Source organism: Trachemys scripta, chromosome 7, assembly GCF_013100865.1.
Source record: "Trachemys scripta elegans isolate TJP31775 chromosome 7, CAS_Tse_1.0, whole genome shotgun sequence".
NCBI classification, from domain to species: Eukaryota; Metazoa; Chordata; order Testudines; family Emydidae; genus Trachemys; species Trachemys scripta.
Window position 1 is genome coordinate 94389969 of NC_048304.1, and position 27475 is coordinate 94417443.

Consider the following 27475-nt stretch of genomic DNA (forward strand, 5'->3'; position numbering starts at 1 on the left):
GGGGGGGGGGGGGGGGGGGGGGGGGGGGGGGGGGGGGGGGGGGGGGGGGGGGGGGGGGGGGGGGGGGGGGGCTGTCAAGGGGCGGGTGTGTGGATAGGGGTCAGAGCAGTCAGGGGACAGGGGGGTTGGACAGGGGGCAGGGGTCCTGGGAGGGGACGGTCAGGGGACAAAGAGCAGGGGTTGGATGGTTGGAAGTTCTGAGGGGGGCAGTCGGGGGCGGGAAGTGGGAGGGAGTGGATGGGGCGGGGGCCAGGCTGTTTGGGGAGGCACAGCCTTCCCTACCCAGCCCTCCATACAGTTGCGCAACCCCGCCTTTGGGCCAAAAAGTTTGCCCACCCCTGATCTAGTTTGATGAAACAAACAAGGTCCTTCTATCATCCGCCATCTCAGTCAAATCCACCAAGATTACTAGTCTCCCTTTCATTCTCTATGGCTGTCGTGAATCACAGACCCAGGAAAATGCACATGCCAACAGCAGTTTCACAGCTGACCAAACTATTTTTCACTATTGCACACCTTTTCCCAGTTGGTGAAAGAACTGGCAGTGTTGACTTTATGTAAATCAATCCAGTCGTGAAATTCCAACTTCTAACACAACTGAGTAAAGATTATTGGATGTACTGTTAATTCCCTTGGTGAAGACAACCAGTCCAACTTCATATCAAGATGTCCAGCTAAGTGAAACACTTGATTTTTTTCAGATGCCTCTCCACCCAAAAAGGAAGAGAGCTTCAAAGGGGTTATACTGTACATTTTCTCTGATTTTTCATAATGAAACCATGACAAAAAATTGTATTGCATTATATATTGTAGATGGTCTTCCCTTTCACCAGATACTGTCATTTCAACATAGGTAGGAAAACTGCCCTGGTCTGAAGATTTATGGGACATGCTAATTACATTGCCATACACTTAACCTGCCAATCACCACTACAATCTTGACTAACAGGAACGTCAACAGTGTTCAAAGATTTTGCAGAATCTAGAGGTCTCCCTTTGTTTCACTGGAATCACCAACATAATGTAGCAACTAAAGTCAGGGTAGTGACAGATGAATTTGTGCAATGAAGGCTTATGGATCCTTCTTCCAATCCAACTACATCAAACTTTGCAGTGAGCATTTGAATTTTGATACCAGATCTACACATGCCACCATAAATCCTAATACTTTTTTACTGTGCATCATTATCTCCATACTCAGACTGCAGATGTGCTTATGCTTTATCTCACCCAAGTCTTATTTTCTGAGGATCAAAATGAATTCCCAAAAATACTCTAGACTTCTAAAAGAACACATCTACCTACAGTTACTATCTACACTTTTCAATATTTTATAGAGAAAAGCAACAACAGCATTGAAGACAGACATGTAGTTGTACCATTGCTTCCACTGATAATTCAGAGAGTCTGTAGTTCTGAAGATCCCCGGTCGCTTCAAATACAAATGGAGGGTGAATGCTGAGTCGTTTGTTTTTTTAGTGGCATCTACTGTATAGATGCATGAGGAATGGATTTAGATTGCCTGAATTTATTATTATTTTTCAGGTTTATCATCTCCATCTCCCGCATTTTCCCCCTACATCACCTGATGAATCATCTCCTCTTTGCCTGGATGGAATTCCTGACTCATCCATTTTGTCTGCTCCCAACCAGAAAACTCCAAGACCTAACTGACCACACATGCCAAGCAATACAGTTGATGAGGACTATTTCCACCCATTTACAACAGGTCACTTATTGGCCTACTGTATGGAATCCTATTAAGCCTCTCCCATTTCTGCAGCAACTACACAGAAGTAAGACGTTTACCAACAGATATGCTGTTTTCCCCCCAGTTATTGCTGGCATCTCTTACATGACAAAAAGATGCCTGGTAGCCCAAAGTCTTACCCAGTTTAAGGTGTTGTCTCTGTATGGGTTCACACAATTACGGTCTCTTACAGAAGGAGATTATCTCAAATTCAACTGCTGTTTGCTTCCATTTGTTTTTTTACATTATGGTTAATAAAAGTTCAGATGAACGTTCTCTAGTGTTTGGTGTGCTCTTTCGAATTAAATCCATCCCAGAGTTAATGACAGCAGTTACAAAGTGTGTATTCATGTGTCCATTTTCTCTCCTTAAGTAACAGATCAGTGTTGAGCTGTTGCAATTAAGGCCAACAGAAAGATTTATGACAAAGTTGTGAAGTCATAGCTGAGAGACAGACATCTGGTCTGGCCTAATATTGCTTAGACTTTCTACATTGCAACTGCCTACATAGCATTTACAGTGGCTTATTAGCCATCAAGGCCTAATATGGCCTTATTAGCATGTACTATATAACATGTATATAGGCTTTTTTTCTTCTAGGCTTTTTTTTTTTTTTTTTTTTTTTTTTAAGTGTGTGAACTTAGGCTCAAAGTATGTAGGGCAGGCACACTAAGTCAGGCAAAAGATGCCAAGAAATTGAACTTTAATGGAACAGATATTGGAAGTACTAAAATTAAGAGAACAGACATTCGTAGAACCATAGAAGATTAGGGTTGGAAGAGACCTCAGGAGGTCATCTAGTCCAATCCCCTGCTCAAAGCAGGACCAACACCAACTAAATCATCCCAGCCACGGCTTTGTCAAGCCGGGCCTTAAAAACCTCTAAGGATGGAGATTCCACCATCTCCCTAGGTAATCTATTCCAGTGCTTCAACACCCTCCTAGTGAAATAGTGTTTCCTAATATCCAACCAAGACCTCCCTCACTGCCCCCTATCCAACCCTCCTGTCCCCTGACTGCTCTGACCCCTATCCACACACCCGCCCCCTGACAGCCCCACCCCGGGACTCCCACCCCTATCCAACCGCCCTCTGCTCCTCATCCCCAGACCACCCCTTCCCGGCATCCCTGCCCCTAACTGCCCCCCAGGATCCCATCCCCTTTTCCAACCCCCCCGCTCCCTATCCCCTGACTGCCCTCCCGACACCTATCCACATCCCCACCACCTGTCAGGCTCCCCGGGACTCCCACTCCCAACCCTCCCTGTTCCCCATCCCCTAACCGCCCCCCCCCAGAACCTCTGCCCCATCCAACTACCCCCTTCTCCGCTGGACCTTACCAGCAGCAGCAGCTCACAGCCGCGACACCCAACCAGAGCCAGCTGCGCTCCCCACGCTGCCCAGTGGGGAGGGGCTGGGGACTAGGCTCCCCGGCTGGGAGCTCAGGGGCTGGATATTGCTTATCACATCAAAATATTGTGCTTCTATTAAGAAATGTGAATTAAAATCCTAATTGTCAAAATTCAAAGAGTAAATATTGGAAAACGGACATGACTGCTGCATCCCTCCATTTCTTTTTTTAATCATCAAAACACATCGCTTCTCAAAAGAATCAGCACTACAAAAGGAAGCCAGCACCAGAAATGAAAAATCTGCATGCTTTGGAAGACAGTTGAATTCTTAGGGGCAGCAAAATAAGCAGGAGGCCCTCACAAAATAACACAAACCCAAAGACACAATGAGGCTCTGTTAACAGGAAGTGGCCCTTTATACCCAGATCTAAAATCCCTAATTACTAAAGCAAATATAATCTGATAGCAGAAAGCATAAAAGGAATACACAACATAATAGTTCAAAATAATACAGGGCCCAATCTGCAACAATTATTCATATCGTGCAGTACCTTGCTCTAAAAGTTAAGTCCCATTAAAATAAACAGGACTACTTGAGCAGCCAAGTACTAATAAACATGAGTAAGGCTGCTGATACTGGGCCCTTAGCCAGTATGTTTCAAACAACATTTATTGTTCAATTTTGAGAATAGGCATTCCATAGACTATTCCTCAATCAATGCCAGCATATTTTTAGTACTTTGGAAAGACATGATGCAAAATTAATGCTTCTGAATAGAAAAAGCTAACATCAACTGCTCCACTACACTACCATTCTCAGAATACATCTTTTTTGTAAACTGATCTTGACTTAATTATATTAAATGGAACAATTCATTCTCTGAAACCTGTTTTCTACCCCTTTTATGAACATCTGCCATCCAAACTGCATTTTATCATCATTCCAGGTTAAAAAAAAAAAAAAAAAGCACAAGAGGTCAAACTAATTTTTGCCTAGAGGAAAATTAATAACCCAAATATTGAAGAGCATGTGCATGTTTGCAACTTCAAGAATTCCTTAACATATTTAAAACAATCAGTCACATAACACTTCCGTTATGAAATTTCACTGTTTTCAAAAACTATGGTATTAACAGCAGCAACACTGAAAATTACCCCCAATAATATTTGGTCAGCAAGCCAAAAACCATGCTCACTTTTTGCTTATGGTGACCTTGTCAATTACATCAGTCTCTGAGAGGAAGCCCACCCTGACATCTGAGTCATTCAGGATGTGAAGTCATCTCTGAGAGATCTACTGTTGCTAGAACTAAAACACTCAAGGAGCAAAACTATGTAAGACTGAAAATGCATATTTTAGTTGTGTTTTCTAATTTAGCGTGAGTTGATTAACCAAATTTTCTTTAATTGATCAAATGGAAAACAAAAACAAGGTTTTAACATGTACAACTGTCATAGGAATCACTGTAAACTGTAAAGTAAATTCACATTATAAACATATGTAATTCAAATTGATTGAATGAATCCATGAGCTATAGAAATATTGACAAAATCCAAGGGTCTCTATTAGTAGATTTCTTAGTGTGCAATGTCAGCTTTCAAATCAAAGAACAGAACTCAAACAGAAAAAAGGATGCCTTTGCAGAACTCTCCATTTTGCTTAAGGGTTTATTTTGTTTTTATTTGTTAGCCTACTTGAAGGAGACTATCAATTACTGAAGAACAGAGCAGGATGTTTCTAAATGTGACTACATAGCTCACATGTGTCAGTGTATCTGCTCAGGACTTTGATATGCTTAACATAACCCACTTAGACTTCTTTTAGAAGATTGTTGATTTTGATACCCTTTCTCTTTAAAGCATAGGTATACAGCTTTTACTCCATGATCTTACATTTTAAAATGAAGGTCATACTGAACTTTTTAAAAACAAAAAAACCCACACAATCTGAAAATGTAAAAGGCCTTCCAAAATTATTTAAAATTACATTTAGTTTGCTCCTCCTCAATTTTTTCCCCTCTTTCTTCTATGGTTGCAAGGAGAAAACCATTCCCTTCGGCAGCTGACATCATAGCAGTCTCCCATCACCATTAACTTCCCACTCCTGAGGGGGACACCTCAACTGATCTAACAGTTCTATTATGTTCCTAGGAAAAAGAAAAGAAGCTGAGTTTTGCCTAATCCATGCTCTGAAAGGAAAAACCTAACAGGTGGATATGGAATTCCTCTACTGTTTTCTTGCCTGAATCCAATATAGGCATTGGTAGGAGGAAGACAAGAAGCCAGGAACTGAACGAGAATGGTGTCAAAAGACCACTACATAGGTTGAACTTCATACACCATTCACCATCAACAGCTAGCCACAGATTTTGTGAGGACTACAAGGGCTCTTATCAGCCCACCACTGCTGTTAAGTATCTTTGGATGCTTATGAGCACTTCTCTTCTGCCCCTGCAGCTCTTGTGGCATTCTCTATTAAAAATGATCACATCCAAAGGCATTTCAGTACTGCAGCAGCAGCTAAACCACAAAGAGCATGAAATATTTACTTGGTACCCATTTTATGTACCAAACACACCCCACAGAATATCTAATAACTGCATTCCTCATTGCATTCAGGTCTCCAGTTAATAGATTATGACTGCATCCATTAACCCCACCCTATACTTGGCAAAGTAGCACAATACCTTCATTAGGTGTGCCCTGACTGCAGTAATGGACAGACAACCCAGTTCTGGGGAATGCAATTGAGCTAACTGCTTCACAAATAAAAATGCAGAACTATAAAAACTAAAAAAAGCTGCTACCTTGACAAGACAGGAACCGCTTCCCTCAATCTGCTGGCAATGTTCCTACTTATACAGCCCAAAATGCCATTAGCTTTCTTGGCAATAAGGGCACACTGTTGACTCATATCCAGCTTCTCGTCCACTGTAACCGCTAGGTCCTTTTCTGCAGAACTGCTGCCTAACCATTCAGTCGTCTGTAGCAGTGCATGGGATTCTTCCATCGTAAGTGCAGGACTCTGCACTTGTCCTTGTTGAACCTCATCAGATTTCTTTTGGCCCAATCCTCTAATTTGTCTAGGTCCCTCTGTATCGTCTCCCTACCCTTTAATATCTTCATTAATGATCTGGAGGATGGCATGAACAAAACCGGCCCCAAGACCAACCCTTGGGGCACTCCGCTTGATACCGGCTGCCAACTAGACATGGAGCCATTAATCACTATCTGTTGCGCCTGACGATCTAGCCAGCTTTCTATCCACCTTATAGTCCATTCATCCAGCCCATACTTCTTTAACTTGCCGGCAAGAATACTGTGGGAGACTGTATCAAAAGCTTTGCTAAAGTCAAGGAATAACATGTCCACTGCTTTCCCCTCATCCATAAATTAAACATGAGTCAACAAAGCAATATTGTTGTGAAAAACCCGAAATGTCATTCTGGAATGTATTAAAAGGAGTTTTTTAAGGCACGAGGTAATTATTCCACACTACTCAATACTGGTGAGGCCTCAGCTGGAGTACTATGTCTGGTTTGGGTCACCACATTTTAAGAAAGATATGGACAAACTGCACTGAGTCCAGAGGAGAGCAACAAAAATTAGACCTCTGAAAAATTGAAGTTTGTATATGGTCAGTAGACGTTGGTAGAATAATAGAAAAGTAGGGCTGGAAGGGTTCTGAAGAAGTCCTCTAGACCAGTGGTCTCCAAACTTTTTTGATCGCGCACCCCTATCAGTAAAAAAATTTTGAACACGCACCCCCATTATATGTATATTTATTTATGTATAAATTATATACATGTACTACTGTACTATTATGTACATTATAAAACACAAAAATTAAAATTAAAAAGGATGAGAGATGAAATAAAATAAATTTTGTTTTAAAAATATTGTTTAACGGTACAAAAAACCTTTTTGCTCTCACTAATGTGAGAGCAATGTGATTGAATATGCTTCATTATTTTTGAAAATCTTGGTTTAACACTTTGTGATACACCGATTCAAAGGTCTGGTTTTAAGTTCAGTTTATTTCACACCTTGGTTTTAATGGCTGTCATAGCTGAAAAAGATGCCTCACAAAGATACGTAGATCCAAATGGAAGAAGTGCATTGTTGGCTGCGCTTACTAAATCATGATACTCATTTTTCAATCCTATCCACCAATTATGCAAAGGTTTTTGTTGAAATTCAGCTAGTAAATTTCCATCTTCCCTGATGTCAATCAGTTGTTCTTGCAAACTAATCGGAAGGTGTTGCATTTGTATTGTAAAGATTCTACTATTTAAAGATCTTGTTTTTATAAAATTAACCACATTGATGACATCCTGTAGCACTTTGTGCACTTCTGGCTCCAACTTCTTTGCTGCAATAGCTTGCCCACGAACGATGCAGTGAATGAATTTCACGTGTAGTGCTCTCTCTGTAACCTTACCTTGGAATCCTTTCTTTATTTCAGTCAAAGCAGCCACTCCATCAGTGGTTACACTTACACAGTTTTTCCATAAAACATTGTTTTTATTAAAGAAGTAATTTACTGTTGAGAATATATCTTCTCTGGTACATCTACTTTTTTGTGAGCCACTAAAGGAAAGTTCGTGTATTTCATTATTGAAAAAGAATCTAGCAAATACGATAAGCTGAGACATGTTAGAAACATCTGTACTGTCATCCAACTGTATAGCAAATCTCCCACACTGCGTAATTTGTTCTAATACTTGTTTCTTCAAATCTTCAGCAATGTTTTCTATGCGTCTTCCAACAGTATTTGCTGACAAAGGAATGCATTTTAGTTTGTCGCCATATTGTTTTCCATGTATTATTTCATCCATTTTTACTGTGACAAGAAGAACAAGTCTTTCCCCAATGGTATGTGGCTTTTTGTCTTTTGCTAATAAGTAAGAAACCTTAAAAGAGGCTTCTAAACATTTATCATTAAGTTTAGTGAACTTTTGTAAAGTACTGGATTGAGTATCGCATGACTTTAAACATTGCTGAAAAAAATTGTAGAGGTTTGTCTTCATGTTCTGGATGCTTAGCTTTTAAATGTCTTACTAATCGTGATGGCTTCATACTATCATTAGCCAATATCTCAAGGCACAATATATACTTAGGGCGAGGTTCATCGTTAACAATAGTGGATGTAAATCCATATTTCAAATAGCCTTCTTGATAATTTCGAATTTTTTTGGCCAACTTCTTGTCAGATCTGATTAGATCGTCATTGTTTTTACCTCGTAATGTGGCTGACGAAGAGCTCGTACTAGGAGTAGGAGAACGGTCAGCTCTGGCATTTTCTTGTTGTTCGCTTGTGCTCGCATTATTAGTATTATCTTCAATCCGCGGTTTCTTTGCAGGAATCTTTTTAAGCCACTTGTCCATTTTGTGAGGGTTAGTTTCGTTAAAACTAGATAATATAATCTGTAAATCCACTTAACCGGGCACATGTAAACTGTAATACGTCGCAATACGCTGAAAGCGAACGAACGAGTGAGGGCGCTACTATCAACCCCTCCGTGTTGTGGAGCTCCCACTCTTCCCTCAGAATACCTCGCAGGGCCAGCTCCAAGCATCAGAGTAGGAAGCATGTGTCTGGGGTGGCGCACTATAAGGGGCGGCATTCTGGCCAATCTTAGGGCGGCGCTCCTCCGGCCCCCTTCTTCCCCCCCTTCCGGCGGCGCTCCTCCTGCACGCACCCCACTTTGGAGACCACTACTCTAGACTGTTCCCCTTTGAGGAAAGATAAAAAGAATTGGCCATGTTTACTTTTGAAGATTGAGGGGGGAACCTGATAAATCTTCAAAAATGTAAAAGCTTGTTTATAAAGAAGGCAATGATCTGTCGTTGTCCATGTTCACTAAGGATGAGAGAAACTAAAACCATTTATCAGTCGTCATGGTGGATTCCCCATCACTGACCATTTTAAAATCAAGATTGGATGTTTTTCTGAGGGTATGTCTACACTACAAACCTAAATTACTGTAGTGGTGCATGTTCACAGAAACCTCTTTTGGTTGGTGGTGTGCGTCCTTACCAGGAGGACTTCCACTGACCTGAGAGGGGCAGTGTGGGGAGCTGAGAGCCCGGTGTCTCAGCTCAACTGGCAGCTCCCTGCCAAGAACCTGGCAGCCCCACAGGCTCCTGACGGGCTGCCTCCTCCCTCTGCTCCCTAGGGCTTCTCATCTCCCCTCTCCCCCGGTTCCCCATTGGAAGCAGAGGGGAATCCGCCTGGGGCTTCTTGCCTGCCCACTCTCTGCCAGGAGCCAGACAGCCTTGTCATTTCATGGCTCAGGGAGCTGTGGAATTGACGAGGCTGTGCAGCTCTCAGCAGGTAGTGGATGGGGGGGCTGCTCAGACTTCTCACCTGGGCTCCCAGCTGGGAAATTAAGAAAGCTGACGCAAGGGACATGGGGTCTACACAGATACTGTCATCCTAAGTACGGTGACATAAGCCTTATGCCTCTTGTGGAGGGGGAGTTATGTTGGTGCAGTAGGGCACTTCCATCGGTGGGAGGAAGGCTGTAGTGTAGACACTGACATAATTGGGGCAACATAAGATGCCTTATGTTGACCTAACTGTGTAGTGTAGATCAGCCCTAAGAATTATTTTTTTTGGGGGGGGGGGGGGGAAAGAGAGGGGAAATCTATGGTCTGTCATACAGGAAGTCAGACAATATGAGCAATGAATGAGACTGTACCATAATACATATGTGGAGGGCAGCAGAGCATGCAAAATTAAAATTGAACAGGCACCCTTCATTCTGAAATTTCCTAATGTCTAAGTGCTTGTCTTTATAATATTAATGTTAGTTTAACGTAATTTGTGTGTAATTATTTAAAGAATGGTCATTTAAATGAAAAGATAACTCATCTATAAAATGACTCTTGCTACAGTTAATCAGATGTACCCTCAGGAATAGCTGGATATCCATGTACAATCCAGCTAGGAAGATGACCACACAAATTTCAGGTTTTTTCCAACCATTATATTGCCTTTAGCTTTCTCTCGCTCAATCATTCTTATTATATATATATATATATATATATATATATATATATACACACTGTATTTTCTGGTGTATAAGACTACTTTTTAACCCAGGAAAATCTTCTCAAAAGTCGGGGGTCGTCTTATACGCCGGGTGTCGTCTTATAGGGCGGGTGCTGAAACTTCCGAGCCGGACTGGAGAATCTGCGGTCGCCGCATATGGTGGGGGGAGCTCAAAAACGGCCGCGGCCGCATCCCCGCCCAATGACGAGGTGAGGGGGCGCCTCACCGGGAAGGTGTAAGTGAAGGGCGGAGCAAGCTGCAGGCGTCCGGGACGCCCGGGGTATGGAAAAAAGAGATAGAGCAGCGCTGTGCCCAGAAAAACACGCCTCTTTCACCCGTCTGGCCCGCCCTTGTATCCTATTACCGTACCTCCTTCTCTGCCTCTTAGATCTCGCTCCTGAGGACTGCAGTGAAGCGGCGCAGGCGCGCATGTGCGAGATCTGAGAGGCAGAGAAGGAGGTAATAGGATACAAGGGTGGGCCAGACGGGTGAAAGAGGCGTGTTTGCGCTACCGCTCTGATAGTCTTGGAGACAGGGAGGGCTGGGCAGGCAGGGAGAGCTGACCAATCCAAGCAGGCTTTGTATACAACAACCAGCCAATCGCCGGTAAGGTACATCGCTTGCCGTGATTGGCTGGTTGTTGTATACTGGGTACCACATACAGTACAGCACCAGTATCTGTACCTGTTCATACAGTATAGCACCAATACATACAGTACAGTATACAAATGTCCAACAGTCAAAACCCCATCATGGCTCCACCAGCAAGAAGAAAGAAATATGAAGCCAGTTTCAAACTTAAAGTTGTAAACTTTGCCATGGAACATAATAACTGCGCTGCTGCAAGACAATATGGAGTAACAGAAAAGATGGTTCGGGACTGGAAAGCAAATGAAAAAGCATTAAAGAGTATGCCAAGGGGTAAGTGTGCATTAAGAAGAGGCACTCCACATTGGCCAGAACTCGAAAAACATGTAGCAGACATGGTGAATGAGCATCGCCAAAACGGTTATGTAGTGACACGAAATAAAATACATTTGTTTGCACTTCAGTGGGCCAAATCTAACCCAGATCACAGCAACAGATTTAAGGCCACTGTATCCTGGTGTACTAGATTCATGGGAAGGCATAATATGGTACTGAGGCAAAAGATGAAAATTGCCCCAAAATTACCTGCAGATCTTGATAGCAAAGTAAATAGTTTCCATCGATACGTAATACAACAGCGCACTAAACATGGCTATGCATTAAGTAGTATTGGAAATATGGATGAAACTCCAATGAATTTTGATATGGTTGGAAATAAAACTGTCCATCAAAAAGGTGAAAAAACAATTTTAATTAAAACAACAGGACATGAGAAGTCCAGTTTTACAGTGGTACTAGGATGCACAGCTGATGGCGCCAAACTGAGACCAATGATTATTTTTAAAAGAAAAACAATGCCGAAATTCAAGTTCCCTGTTGGTTGTTTTGTACATGTGAATGAAAAAGGCTGGATGGATGAAGAAGGGGTAAAGCTATGGCTTGATAATGTATGGAGCAGGCGACCAGGTGGACTTATTCAAAAATGTAGTCTACTGGTGTGGGATATGTTCAGGGCTCATTTAACTCCCAGCACCAAGCAAATGCTTGCAAGACTAAACACAGATGCGGCAGTTATTCCTGCAGGATTGACATCGTTGGTACAGCCACTGGATGTGTGCCTAAACAAGCCATTTAAAGATCGCATTCGAGAACAGTGGAATGAATGGATGGTTAGCGGCGAAAAGTCATTCACAAAAGGAGGAAACATGCGTGCTCCACAGTTGGATGTTTTGTGCAAGTTTGTCATAAAAGCCTGGAATGATATTGATGCAGAAACAGTAATCAAGTCTTTCAAGAAGTGTGGCATATCAAATTCATTAGATGGTATGGAGGACGACTACTTGTGGCAAGATGAAGAGGAAGCCGAAGCTGAGACCACACCATCTGATATGGAATTCGATCCATACGATGACTGCCTTACAAATGTATCACAAGATGTCATTGATGTACTTATGATATCAGATGACGAACAGGAGGATTTTGAAGGCTTTTAAAGGGAAACTGTCACGCCAGCAAAACCTGAAAAAATACCGTAGCTTGCAGTTATGATGGGCGTTGCTAACTCGCCAGGGACTTGCCCGGCACTTGCTCTCTCTCTCTTGTTTGTTATCTTCCTCCTATCATCATCAGTTCCAGTTTGGTTGACAGCTTAGAAAACAAACAGCATGGCAGCTCCCATGGGTTTATTGTCTTATCCTTCCTTTCAGCTTTAGAGTGAATTAGGAAAAGTTTAATCCACTTGCACTGTTTTATGTTTACATGTTTGATGACAAACAGCCTTATGTTTATAAGTGACAGTTTTCCTGCTAAGTACCTGCATGTCATAAGCATTTGAATTAAAATTACCATATTGAAATCAAATCTGATGTTTTTTTAATTTTTTTTTGGTGTGCGTTGGAAGAGGGGTAGTCTTATACGGCGAGTATATCCCAAACTCTATATTTTAACTGGAAAAGTTGGGGGTCGTCTTATACGCCCAGTCGTCTTATACGCCGGAAAATACGGTATATATATACACACACACACAAAACTTTCCTTCCTTTATAAGGCAAAAATGACAAGCAGACTTCAGGAAGTTAGGATAGGCTCCAGAAAGATGGATCTGAGCCACACAGAACAAATTTACAGTTAAGAAGTTACTCTTCTATTGTTCCAATCCATCCCTCTGAAATTAGTGGAATCTATACCACCTACAAAAGAAACTGATTCCATTGCAGTTTAACGTAAAAGAAACAACAAAAGTAACCCACTGTGACTACAAAGAAGAATTTTTTTTTTTTAGAAAATTAAGAGAAAAAACAATTTTAAATGGAAAAAAAGGGTGATGCAACATGACTAGGCCTATAGTGTCATTGAAAAGTTGCAAGAATAAAATTTAATTGTAAACTTAAATAGTGTTGGATAACATGGTTAAAGAAACAAGAAGAAAAATGTATCAATACAGTGCACAAAGGGTATGAGGAATCTAAAGGGGGGGAAGTATTGAACACTACATAATAAGGAAGGAAAACCAGACTAATGAGGATGCTGAAACAACTAAAATACTTATTTATCCTCAGTCTTTTTTTAATAATAAAATGTATAAAGACCTTAAAGTTAACTCTTAGAAACTAGCAAAAGGATGAAAGAGGATTTATGACAGTTGAGAAACAGGGTAGGGAAGTAACTTCTCAGTCCAGGGAATCCCAGCCCAAACTCCCGTTGCCAGAAACCTTCATCCTTCGCTTATGATCCTGATGTGACTTGCCATATACTATTGACTGTAAAGCTAATAGTAAGTGTTCATCATAAAATACAGAGTTGATGAATATACTTGACCATTCTGTTGTTTCCTCCTTACATCATATAATGCCAAAAGTCTGCTTAACTAAAAGAAGTGAGCATTATCTAATGGTTATAATGCAAGACTGGTAGTCAGGAGACCATTCCATGGTGCTGCTGATTTAGTTGGTGACCTTAGATAAGTCAACTGGGCCGCAATTTCAAAGAACATTCCATAGATGTCCAGTGCAGTATGCAGGCATTTTAGCTCAATACTTTTAGAAGTGCCCTCTAATTCTCTGTGTCTAAGTTCTTGAGTGCCCAACTTAAGATACCTTAACCTCTCTGTACTTCAATTTTCTTCTCCAAATCTGGGAAGAATAAAACTTAACTATTTGTTAAGGCTCACAACATTAAGTAATTTGAGTTCCTCAGACAAATGGTACTGAACAGTAAAAGTACAAATTATGATAAAAAGAACTTAGTTTACATTATAAATGTATTAAGTTATACCTGATTTAAACATTAATTGAGGAGTGTTATGTCAAAATAAAGAGTATTTAAAACTTTAAAACAGATGTAACTTCTAATGGAGCAATAAAATCTATTATTTTGTCTTTCAACCCAGAGTCCTCCAAGAAAATGCTGCAAGTCCACATTATTATTATTAGTATCGCAGCACCTAAGAGACCCAGTTGTAGATCAGGCTCCCATTGTGCTTGGCACTGTAGAAATACAGGGGGGGGAAAAGACAGATTGGCTCTTTGTGTCAGGGACTAAGTAAAAGACAAGAGACTATGGCTATATATAGATGAGGGAGTACAAGGAAACATTGAGAACATATTGGTCAGCACGATAGAATGTGGTCTCAGTACACTGGTAGCCTAAGCATTGTTAGGTATGTGTAGGTGTCACAGCAAATGAGAGTTTTAGGGAGAGACTTGAAGAGTGCTTGTTTGAAAATGAGGACAACTGACAACAGAGGTGAAAGCTGGTATGCCCCAGTACAGCATACCGGCAAGAGCTGGTGCGCCGTACCAGGGTGGCCCGGCTTCCCCAGGGAGCAATTTAAAGGGCCTGGGGCTCCCAGCAGGGTCTGGAGCCTGTAGGGGTAGGGCTGTGGGGCTCTGGCTGCTATTTTAAAAGTCCAGGGCTCCCGCTGCTTCTACCGCCCCGGCTCTTTAAATAGCCGCCGGAGCCCTGCCGCCACTACTCCAGGGCTCCAGCGGCTATTTAAAGGCCTGGGGTGGTACAAGCAGGGGAGCCCCGTGCCCTTTAAAGAGCCCCCAGAGCCCTGGGATAGCGGGGGGCTCCAGGGGCTATTTAAAGGGCCCTTGACTCCAGCTGCCTCTGCCACCCTGGTCCTTTAAATAGCCGCTGGGTCCCGCCACTTCCCCAGGGCTCCAGCAGCTATTTAAAGGACCGGGGCCGTAAAAGCAGGGGAGCCCCGGGCCCTTTAAATAGCTCCTGGAGCCCTGGGCTGCTGCTGCTATCCCGGTGGGGGAGGGGAGGAAAGAGGAGACACTTACCTTACAGGGTGGGCTGGCTCTGACCCCCTCAGCCCCACCCCTTCCAGGACTGGACTTACTTTCATCCCTGACTGACAGTAACCTAAATGAGCTTTTTAAGGGTGTGTATGAATGAGGGCTGGAGGGTAAAAAGTAGGGTTGTGCAGATGTATAGAGCATAAGGATGGAGGCAAAGATTTTATTAGATTTCATTTTCATTATAAGGTTCACCATAGATGGTCACTGGAACATTTCAATCTGTACCAACAACTGAAGGCTTTGACTTCCATTTTCCTGGTGTATTCAGGATTTCTGGAGCCTGGTCAAAAGAAAGTCTTTGCACAGTCAGTACTTCAAAAATCAAAAATCACATTCAATTAGTTTCCTTCAGCTTGGTTTTTAAATGAACTTGAACAAATGAACAAAACAAGGGACACTCGTTCAGGCAAAGTTTTTGTTTGTTTGTTTGTTTTTGTTTTTTAAATGGACTCAAAAAGAGAAGGTTTTATCCTTTTTCCCCTAAGGAGAATCTGGCTCCTAATACCAGTTAATACCACTCACTAGAGTACCTCCTTCTAATAGTGTGCTGGGGATCAGTTAAAACATTATTCCTACATAGACTGTGGTCTTTCCTCTGGAAAACCAATTTTTTTTTCAGTCTGAATAAATTGGCTTAAAAGATAAAAAAGGCACTACTGAGCTGAGAGACCAGTAGCTGTTTTAATGAAGTAGCATAAACAGATTTTATCTTTTCCCTAATCCAATATTTTCCTCTAACTTCCTTGGGCTACTATAGTTCCTTTTGAGCACAGAAAAAGGAAGTCCTTAAGACAGCAGCAGCTTGAGTCTCTAAGGGGCTTCCAGTTTTGCCAGGAAAGGGAACCACAACATAGGGGAAAGAACTATTTTTAAATGTATATAGTTTAAATTTTTCAATATATATTTGTGATTTAATTTTTTTAAAAACTTTATTTTTAAAGTACCTTTAAAGTCCAATAGAACTGCCACTGCTAGAAAAATTTTGTCAGGTCAGTGCAAATAATTTCAGGACCCATAAAAATGTTCACTCTCTGAAATAAACCAAAAAAAAAAAAATACACTTACCCACAAATAAGCAACAGCAAATTTAATCTAAGTAACCAAATATTTTAAATTCATTAACTAACAAATACCCAAGCTACAGTCACTATATGGCAAAACTGGATTTTAGATGTTAATAGCATTCTGCCATGAAATCTGTACATACTTCACTCTCAGATGGTGTAAGTAAAAACCCTGTTGTGGGCTGTCAAAGCTGATTCCCCACTCTGGCACTTCGAGTGCAAAAGGTGGGGGCCCACAAGGATTCTAAAAATTAATACTGGCCACTCCAGGCTTGTATTAAACTCCCAAGCTTACAACTTCTCTCTGACCTGGGATGAGTAGATGCTACCACCACCCAAGTGCAAAAAAAAAAAAAAAAAACCCTTTGGGCCCAGGAAGGCACACTTGGGAATTCTTCCCTGTGATGTACCCTCAAGCCCTTTCATCTCCCCCCCATGGAAGACCTGAGAAAGAAAACAAAGGAACTCAATTGTTGCCACCAGCTAATTAAACAACATATGCACAACCTTTTAGGACACACACAAAAAAAAAAATCCTGTTCTTAAAAAAGGTAAATTTTATTAAAAACAGAAAGAAAGAAAATACATCTGGAATTTAGGCTATTGCTAGATTTAAAAAGAGCAAATATAATAATTAGGCCTCAGGAATGGTTTTCCTGATGTCCAGCTTAATGGTTACAAGCAAAACAAAAAGCATTTGGAGGTTAGCACAGAAGTCCACATGCCGTACAAAAATAAAAGAGATAAACCTAATTGGGTCTTTCTAGACATTTCATGATCTACTTACATATCTGGGGTTTTAAATAAGTAGTTTCTAGGTATGATTTGATGATTTTTCATAACTGACAAAGCTTTTTACAGCATAGTTCCAGCCCTGTCCCTGCTCTCTGGAAGAACAACCACAGGGGAGTCTTGTTTCAATTTTAAAAAGTTCTAACCTTCCCATTAGCTCTTTTGACCAGGTGCCCACTCACTTCCTTTTACCTATGCATGCAGTCAGACTTTTTAACCCTTTACAGGTAAAGCAAGTAGAGAACAGCTACGAAGAGGGATTTTGTAGCTAACTGGCTGGCTGGGTGTCCATAAAAGGGAGCTAGCCCCTCCCCCCCGATTTCATTTATCACATGCGCTGAAATGATTAAATAATACATCTTGGGATTCATCCATATTCCCAAATGTGCTTAAACTCCAGGTCCTCATGTCTATCAAATTCTGATGGCAAAGCACCAAAGGAGGCATGGGTTTGGACAAAAAGGGGCATTCTCATTTAACTTCTATCATCTGAAAAATCAATTAAATCTGTCTCAGAGAACAAGTTATCCAAACCCTTTAATGGAATCCTCTCTGAAATCTGTTCTGATGTAGAACCAACAGCCAGCTGGATAGCAAGCTGAGTTTTTACACACACCATGTCTCTGCTACTGTGAAAAAAATATCACACTACAATCACCACCACCCAATGTTATATTACTGGGATAATGTCAATGCAATTTGCAGCAGATATAGAAAATATCTATTTAGACAGTTTCACAGCTATAATTCACCCTGTGTTTAATGCTATTTAAAAGACAAGTTTATACATTTACTTCAGATCAATATTGTGAAATTGCAAAATTTAGGTAGCCGCTCAGCATGAATGAATTAATATAGTACCTATGGAAACTAATGTTTTTAAAAGCATCCAATGAGTAAAATGGATACATCTTTCCATTAACTATTTAGTAATACAATCTGTAATTGAACATCTGATCCAAATTACTTAAGTAAAATGTGGGAAGGTGTTTTTGTAACATAGCCGGCATGGCAGTGAATTGCTCTAATGTTTAAAGTGGGGAGATGCAGGGTCTGTTGTAGTGGGGGTCAGGGATGTGGACATAGGATGGGTTTTGGCAACTGGGGAAGACAGAACAGATTTTTGCTCATTCTTCCTTCATCTCCTCAGCAAAGTCATTCCTTCCCTCTCCTGACCAAACCCCCTGTAGATTTCATTTTATGTTGGGGAAGGGCTAGCTTGAGGATTGTGCAAGACATTGGCTCACGAAGAGGCCTTATGGATGGGAAGGGGCAAGGTGTTAGTGTGTGATGTGCCTGGTGGAGAAGTAGTCTTTGGTTTGCATATGTATTCAGCCAACCTTCTGTTGATTTCACCAGCTCAGCTGATTGAGCCACCTGAAGAAGCTGCCTCTGGTCTGCAGGGGTTCAAAAATTAGAACAAAAGACTTTTTGTGATACTGATAGGTACATTGAAACAGGCCCTGAAAACAGAGCCATTACTGGTTTTCAAGGTAATTCAGTCACCCTACATGGCTATGAAATTAAAAGTACAATCACACAACTGATTTTCTGTTGTAACAGGCAATATGTGCCACAAAATACTACAATATCAGTTGCTCTTTTTTTTTTTAGAATCTAACCTCTATGTAACAAACAGGATTTGACATTATGGGCAGAAGAGGGAAACTGGGAAAAGTCCAAAGCAAAAACACAAGAGAGGAATCAGATACTGAATTAGTTATTGGTCGTATAGTGACCTTGTTTTTGAGCAATGTATATTAGCAAATCCCTCCTACAGCCAGATCTGCATAGTGCGAATAGATGACTGTGAAAGGAAAGAAGTAGACAAAATGTTTTGCCACCCAGTGCATACAGAAATGCATACAAATTTTGGAACTCTGCCAAATGTTCTGCCAGACAAAAGAGCTGCACCCCAATACTACAATTAATTTTATGAGTGTTATTTCCACATATTAGAAATTGTATTTTGTAAGCACATACACTTGTGTGGTATGATGAAGTCTCACTTACTGACACATGATTAATTGCCTTTTAAAAACAATTAAGAAAACAAGATGTATATGACTGATTGTATAGTGTGAGGCTGTATAGCAATAATAAAAAAGGAACAAGATACTTAAGTCTGAGTCGTATAACTTGAAATATATATTGTTCAGTGACAGACACTAATAAGGTGACAGGTGCTTTATAAATGTATACAACAATAAAGGCCCTATAAGCCTACTTTGTATATTTAAATGATACATGCTAATTAGAGTGAAAATCTCTTTAAAAAGCCATAGCCCTGGGATACTGGTTTTATTATACAAGTGAGACCATAGATCTCGGAAAGAGATCAAGTTTCTCTATATCCAGGCTGTATGTGTGCTGAATGGCCAACAAGATTTAAGTAGAATTTCTTGTTTAGACATCACCTAATTATTGCAGAGTACACTATTACATGAAACTAGAACTGAAACAAACCTCCAATCAAAACCCATTACAATACCTACATTTTGAGAGGTCATTAAATCTAAAACAATCCTGGTATAAGCATCTGCCTGAAACCTTGCCTGAGAGTGCAACAACCACCAAGAAATTGGAGAGATTTCCCACTCATGTTATGGATTGTGTGTATCTAAAAGCTTTTCCCTTAATATGTGATTAGTTGGCCTCACTGGGGTTCTCACATTGTATGTACTTTTTAATACAAAATATACACAAGTTTCTAAAGCTCTTATTTTCACCTCCCCTTCCAGCTGCTTCATGTGAAGGGAAGCAAGACTACAGACACTGCTATGACATGACCACATGCAGAGGGAAGGTAGCTATGCAGGGTACTCCCTCTTCTGCATAACCACTACAAAAGAACTGTGCAACCAACAGACTGCCGGAGGGGAAGGGGGACGGACTTGGATGGGAGCTGCACTACACAGTAGATTCTCTCCCAGAACTCCAAAGGAGCCACTTTAAACAATATATTTGCTCCAAGAATTATGGAAGAACCACGGGGGGGGGGGGGGGGGGAAAGGACTTCAAACAATCTTGTTTGCTCTTTAGCCCTTTACCACCCAAGATGTCACAGAACAACCTTGGATGAGCAATCTGTGAACTACTGGCCTGATCAAGTAATAGGCATGACTGGCAAGAGCCAGAGGGAAATGCAGAGGGGCTCAGCTGGCCAATAATCTGCAGAATTGGAGTCTTGGATACATGCAGATTCCCTGCTTTTATTGCTCACCTTAAACCTGCACCACTTTTGGTTCCATACACTAAAAGAGATGAGATTACATGGACCTGCAACTTTTACAAGGCCAAGGAATGTTTGTTTTAGTTAGTTCCCACCCACATAAATCTGAGCAGAAGGGAGATATATAGACATACAGCAGGTGTCTAGTTTATTTGAAAATTCACCAGAACATGAACCTTATTAGTAAAATGTATAAATATTAAACAGTTTTAGAAGTACAAATACTAAAATATCACTGTCCACTAAATGAACCATCCTATAGAATACATTTATCTTAATATACTCACATGAATTAAAGAATTCATTATCTTAATCTAGTTATAAATATATCTTTGAAAAAAATTAGAAAATGAAAACTAGCAAAGGAAAGCAAAGAAGAAAAATATGCTCTTAAAGCATTTTAGTTTGGATATTAAAAACATGAAACAATTTTCTTCCCTTCATTTTCATAAGCAGGCAGGATCCAAAACAAGCAGAACCAAGCCAGAGAAATTAAAGGGTGAGAGCTGACATCATGGAAGTTTCTCAACTGGAGCTCCACAAGCTTGTTCCTTCATGCGAATTTGGGGGCGCTGTAGATGAAGTAGATCCACAGAGCAGTTACTCTACACAGCATGATTCCCTCACACCCCACTGATTTCCAAGTGGAAATTCAATCAAGTGTTAATGCTGCTTGAAACTACCTGCACTGCTATGAGGGGAAATCAGCCAAGTAAGTGGCTGATTTCAATCAACAACTGAGTTTTGTATTTGAAATAAAGGAATGCGTTATAAAAATGTTAGAATAAAGATGTATTGTAGCACAAACCTCAGAAATACCAGAGTTCACTTCAGAGGCATTCTTGCTGTACACTGTAGCACAGATGGAGAAAAATATTGTGGGAGGAAAAGTCCCACATCAGAGCATTGTCTAAAACAGACAGCAAAGTCCTACAACACTAGGCAAGGTCACATGCAACTGGAGAGTCATCTGGTGAACAAAACATACTATTATTAGATGCAAGTTATACAGCACTTGTGCATACTAACAGAATTAAAATATTATCCCAAAATAAATATTTAAAAATACCTTTCACATATACCTTTCATGTAACTTTACTTTGGTACACAACATTTTCACCTTTCTGCTTAACCAGAAGTATTTAAATATGTTATTAAGAATTAACAGAAAGAAACACAAAGAAGTTAACTGTAAGTGTACATCGAAATACCTTCAAATATTTTAAAAGATATTGAAATGGTATTTAAAGTATTTATTAAAAAAAAAAACTTTACAGGTCAATTGAAAAATAAAGTGGATCATTTTTACCTTTTTGAAAAAAATGATCTCCACTGCAATTTTCTTACCAAATTACTCAAGATTACTTTTCTGTTGATCGCAATACACAGCAAAAGACATTCCAGAGACCAGAACCCATTTAGTCTACTAAGGCGTGCCGCAGACTACTGTGGGTAAAATGTCACAGCTGAAACACTAGCCTGCAGAATGTCGATCTTCATGTAAGGCTCAATCCTGCATTTCTCGCACACCCAAAACTTCCCTAGTCTGAATAGGAGATTTGGATGCAGACGGATTTTCCTAGGTATATTCATATATGCCCTGAGGTTTGATGCCTAGCTCACTTATGACCCAACGAAGCACCACAACAGCTGAGATCACCTGAGACACCGTTGCTGATAGTTGGTAGGTGGGCAGTCTTGGGGACTTGGAAACTGGATGATTCTGGAGGAGAAAGTTTAGTTTTGAAACTCACCCCCCTGAGCAATCTGTTAGAGGTCACCTTTACAGGTTTTCAGAAACAAGTAAAAGACACCTTTCAGGTTAAGCATTTGTTTGACTATGGTGGATTATTTATGACTGGTTAGGGTAGTTCAGGAAGGAATATTGTGGATGGTTTGATTTACTATCTAGTTGCACTCAATTATGTCATGCACCCAAATGCTAGAGCGATGGAACATAATAGACCATTAATGGCCAGAGTTTGATCTCACACTGGTGTAAGTCTGAAGAAACTCCACTTACTTCAAGTCAGATCAGAATTCTGTCACTAAAGAAAGAAAAGAGACCCATATATAGGTAGTGCTAACACAATGACCCTCTTCTCCAACATACAACTCTCAAAGTAAATAGGAGTTTTGCTCAGAAATCAAGAGTGCAATATGATCCACGTTTGGCAGAAGCATGATTCTGGAAACCCCACCCACAGTCAGATCTCCACACAGGTCTGCCAAGACAAACAAAGCAGTATTCAATGTAAGTCATACTGCTCTTATTTGTGTATTCAGTCACTTATGGCCTAATTTAAAGGGGATTAAAAACGTAATTGAGGGCAGAATTTGACCACTGACAAACATGGCTCATACTTTTGCATACTAATTGTTTTTTTTATTATAAAAACTATTAAAAGTGCAATCTCTTGCAAACAAATTAATTATATTTCATAGTTAAAGACTGTGGACCCAATTCCACATCCCTTATTCACACAACTAATACCAAATGACTGCAAGGGACTAGTTATGAGGATAAGTTCTATTCATGTTGGAGTTGCATAATTAAGCACTATGATTAACTTATGGATTTTTTTAAAAGTATATAAAATATAGCAGACATTATGATTAATCAGTTGTATTAGCATAGTGCCTAGGATCCCTATTCATTGACCAGAACCTCATTGTGCTAGATTCTGTACAAAAGCAGAACAAAAAGATGGTTCCTGCTTAAAGAGCCTGGTTCCTAATAAGATTATTTCAAAATGAAAACCAACCAACACTGAAATAGTAATCTTCCAGTAGAAAAAGTTTCTATTGATCGTTGAAATATATATTTTATTTTAATAATTAATGAAAAATGCTCAGCAAGAATTAGAATTTTAATGCAGTTATTCATAGATATATAGATTTTAAGACCAGAAGGAACCATTGTGACTTATGTCCTGTGTTATGCAGGAAGTTAGACTCAGGCTAGGTCTACACTACCCGCCTGAATCGGCGGGTAGAAATTGATCTCTCAGGGATCGAATTATCGCAGCTCGTCGGGACGCGACAATCAATCCCCGAATCGACACACTTACTCCACCAGCAGAGGTAGGAGTAAGCGCCGTCGACGGGGAGCCGCGGAGGTCGATTTTGCTGCTGTCCTCACAGCGGGGTAAGTCGGCTCCGATACGTCGAATTCAGCTACGCTATTCGCGTAGCTGAATTTGCGTATCTTAAATCGACACCCTTCCTCCCTCCCCCTGTAGTGAAGGCCTGCCCTCGGACTTCGCTGAATTAATTCCTGTTTCAGGTCCAATAGCTATGGTTGAACTAGAGCATATCTTTTAGAAACATATCCAATCTTGATTTTAAAATGACTGGTGATAGAGACTCCACCACAACCCTTAGTAAACTATTCGAATAGTTAGTTTCCCACACAGTTAAAAAAATTGTGCCTTATTTCTAGTCTGTGTTTCCAAACGTTAAATCATTCTTGTAGCCCTTTTCTGAACCCTTTCCGTGACTCTCAATGGATACATCTATTAGAAATACTTTATCTGATGATTTGTTTTTCTTATCCTTACTTTACTGATAGAGGTTTTTTTGTCTTTTCTCATGTATCATTTATTGTCAGAATGACAAAATTATGCAAAAATATAGAAAAGATATTGGTTAAACTGTATTTAGTATTACATTTTGCTTAATGTAACAAAAATACATTGCCCAACACATACCACATAAAAGTCTACAGAGTTGAGGGTAGCTGGCACTTTGTAGAATTGGACCCAAAAAGGGGAAGGTTCTAAGGGCAAATCTAGCTACAAAGAAACCTGTCTCAACACACGGGAAAGTGAAAATGAACTCATAATAATGTATTGAATCAATGTCTTAACATGGCAAAATATGAGAGGTTTCTTTTATTCAGATGACTAAGAGGAGAATGGAAGAATTTAGCAATCCCCTGTTCATTTCTATGCAAACTGGGCATGGTTTCTCATGACTTACGCAGTCCAGTTTGTCTCTCTCAACAGTTTTTGATTGGTGTTCTACAATATATTCAGATTCCTGTGATAAAGTTATTTGTAGTTTGATTTTGTTTGTTATTTTTTCCTCCCCTGTTTGTCTAGGTGTTGCTCATCTTGTCTAATTAGAAATATACATATACTGTTTGTAGATAGTTCTATTTCTCATAGGATGATTCAAAAATAAAAAGGAGGGCTTCTGATTTAAGATGATTATTAGGTAATTATAAATTCTGGAATTTAATTTCTTTAATCGTTCTCAGATGTTGAGAATTTTTCTTTTTTATAATGGGGCAAAACTCATCCCCACTCCTGAAATACTTATAAAAATTATGTTTTTATTCATTCAACAAAATCTTGATATAAACATAAAATACCAATTTTAATTCTACTGCCTCGCAAATGTGCATTACAATTAGGGATGGGCAAACCGCACGGCAAAATAACCAGTCTGAACATTTGTCTGCTCCTTGAACCACAGCCAACCCTTTCATGAGTTTCTGTATCATTTCACTTATCATCCTACTATCCTTAGACCGCAGCAGCTCAGCCTGCTGATACTCCTATAGCTCCTCTCTAGGCTTCCCTGCTGGTTCTCAGGTATATCGTACACTCTGGGGAATGAGACTAGCAAATCTTGCACAGTTTGGTCCCAATCCTGCAAACACTTCAATGGGACTAGTAAGGAATGCAAAGTTACTCACAAAGCTAAACTTTTTCAAGCATATCAAAGGCGAGGCCAGAACGGGGGGTTGTTTACACTTTGCTGCTTTGATTGCCAGGTTTCATCTTAGAACGAACTTTTATAACATCTGAGAACGCTTATTATTGTAAACCACCGAAATGCTGGGGAGAGACCACTTCACCCCAGTAACCTAAAACTTTGTAGTTGATCAGATGCTGCAGCTCATCTAGAACAATCCATTGAGATGTGATTAGCCAGAAAGTTTAAAGCAATGAAATATGAAACTTGTTACTGATATAAACCACGCTATAAAGTGAGAAGTTCAGGGAGAAGATAGTGAGGACTTTATACCCAGTTGTAATTTATAACAAGTTTGTTACAATCCACACCCAACCCCAACCCCCCCCCCCCGCATTTCCTCAAATCCTCTGCAGAGAAAGAGGATATTTTACAACTAAATATTGCAATGCGAATGCATAGAAACTGCATGTTAGCGTAGCTCATCATCTTCACAAGCCTAATGGAGAACTGATATATGGGGAGCAAAGGGGGTGACAAACTAGGGTGCCAGTGTAGCCAATGCAAGGATGTCAGACCTAATACAACCCCTCTGAAGTCCATGAGGCTGCCGGAGTGCAGGTGTGGACCCATGGCCCCGTATCTCGGTGACCGGGGGAGGGGGGGACCCTTTCTCACCACCCGAACCCCCAAAGCAACCTATGGAAGTGATCCTGGGCAACCAGGAGGCCCGCCCACCCACTCGAGTCCCACGAACTCAGGCAAGGAGCCTGTGGAAGCGCCTCACCCGCTGGGGATAAGTAGGAGGCGGCAACTTTCAGCGTCTCCCCAGCCTCTTCCTCCTGCTGCCGCAGCTGAGGCCGGGCGGCGGGTCACTGCAGCAGCCCCGAGGGCTCTCGTCCCGGCTGACTGCGCAGGGCAGGCTCCGGGTCAGGGCAGTCCCCGAACTCAACGGCTCCGCGGAGCGGGCAGGCGGCAGGGAGCGCGCGCTGACCGAGGGGGAGGTGGCCTGCCGGGCTCGCAACGCCCAGCTGGGCGGAAGGAGGCGCAGCGGGGAGAACGGGGGGCTCGCTCAGACCGGAGGTGGGGGAAGAGGAGGACTACGGCCGGGTTCCCCTGAGAGGGAAACGCGCCCAGCCCTCTCCACCTCCCCCCCCCAAGCCCCAGGCATCCTGAGGTGAGCGTGGTAGGGCCACAGAGCAGGGAAGCACCTTGGGTCATTAGCACCAGGGCAAACAGCCCCGCGCTGGGTGCTCTGCCCCGGGAACTAGTGCTGCTCACTGTAGCGCACAGGGGGTTACACCGCCACCACCGCCCCAGAGGAATCTCCTCACGGGCACACACCGTGCAGGGCAGAGCGTCATAATGCCAAAGGGTCCGCAGCCTCCCTCCCCCCGTCACAGTGCAGGGCCAGGATGTTTGTGTCGCCGCCACCAGCGGGTTCCTGATCCTCCCCTCCCACAAATCACACACGCTGCAGGGAAGAAGGTTTTTGCACCGACCCAAAAGCACAAGATGGGGGGCGCCCGCAGAACCAACAGGGCAAGCTGGGGCTGAACCTTCCACACAGACCCTTCCCCCTGAGCATCTCCCCAGTTATATGTACCGCTATGAGGCGTTAGGTACATTGCCCTTCCATCCAGGTTAAAATTATTACATGCAATATTAAATACATACCCCCATCCAAAGAGTTTGCGCCATTGTATGTAGTGCTACGTGCCCTGAGCGAGAGTTTACATTGTTAGAAACACCTCTGCATCCACTCCCTCCCAGCTGTAACTCATTTGCTTTTTAAGCAATGGGACAGTGTTCTATAGCTACTATCCCGGTGCCTGCTCTTGAATTATGGCTCAAGCTCAGAACTTCGCTGCTGAAATCAATTAAGATATTGATCTTAGGGTGTCAAGGACACGACAGCAAACTATTTGGGGCCTGAGATTCCAAACTGCTCAGCTAAGATAATCACGCAAATACATTCAACTGTTATTTCTACATTTGATTTGGTTTGTAAACCTCAAATAACACTGGAGCTTAGAAGGAGGAAGGGACCTGGGTAAAGACCAAACTCAAAAGGGGAGAGTTACTTTCCCCCAAAATTTCCTACACCACCTCCGTTGAAGTGCATCTTCAGTTGATTTGTTTTCAGCCTTTCCTGTTAGTTTTGCTTACCTCTGGCAGGCAACTCATTCTGTTTAAGTGGTAATACCCAGTGACTCAAGATCACTGGATAACGGAGCCTTCTCCAAATCTTTGTAGAGCAGAAGCTGGTCCAGAGCCATTGTGTGTCTCACACGTTGTGAATGAAAGTTCAGTCTAGAGACTAATCTCTGTGAAAGAGTTGGCTTTTTTCCCCGTTCGACTGTAGAGTCGAGTTGTGTCCCTCCTGTTGCCTCACTGCATTGGAATGTCTGAGCTAACTGTGCTTCCAAAGAGCTCAATACCGAGCAGAGCTGTACTGCCCAGACCTTGTGGAGATTTTAATTCACTTCCAAGCCTTGCCAACAGTTGCACACAAGGTGCCTTTTTTACACCCTGCTCTCTGTCCAGCGAAAAATGCAGGCTATCTCAGTGAAAACAATGGCTCAATTCAGGACTTTGTTCAGAAGTGCAGCACACAACCTCTGCACTGTGCA

General features: G+C 41.5%; 1 protein-coding gene across 2 annotated transcripts in view; it reads right to left on the bottom strand.

The window, feature by feature from the left end:
* PLCE1 (phospholipase C epsilon 1) overlaps positions 1-27256 on the bottom strand; it is a 334106-nt gene extending 306850 nt beyond the window's left edge. The window contains exon 1 of one of the 2 annotated variants that reach the window (XM_034776200.1): positions 27012-27256. The gene's annotated coding sequence lies outside the window, so the exon portion shown is untranslated. The remainder of the gene's footprint in view (positions 1-27011) is intronic. The other variant, XM_034776201.1, reaches the window with a different exon arrangement.
* Between the last annotated feature and the right edge of the window lie 219 nt (positions 27257-27475).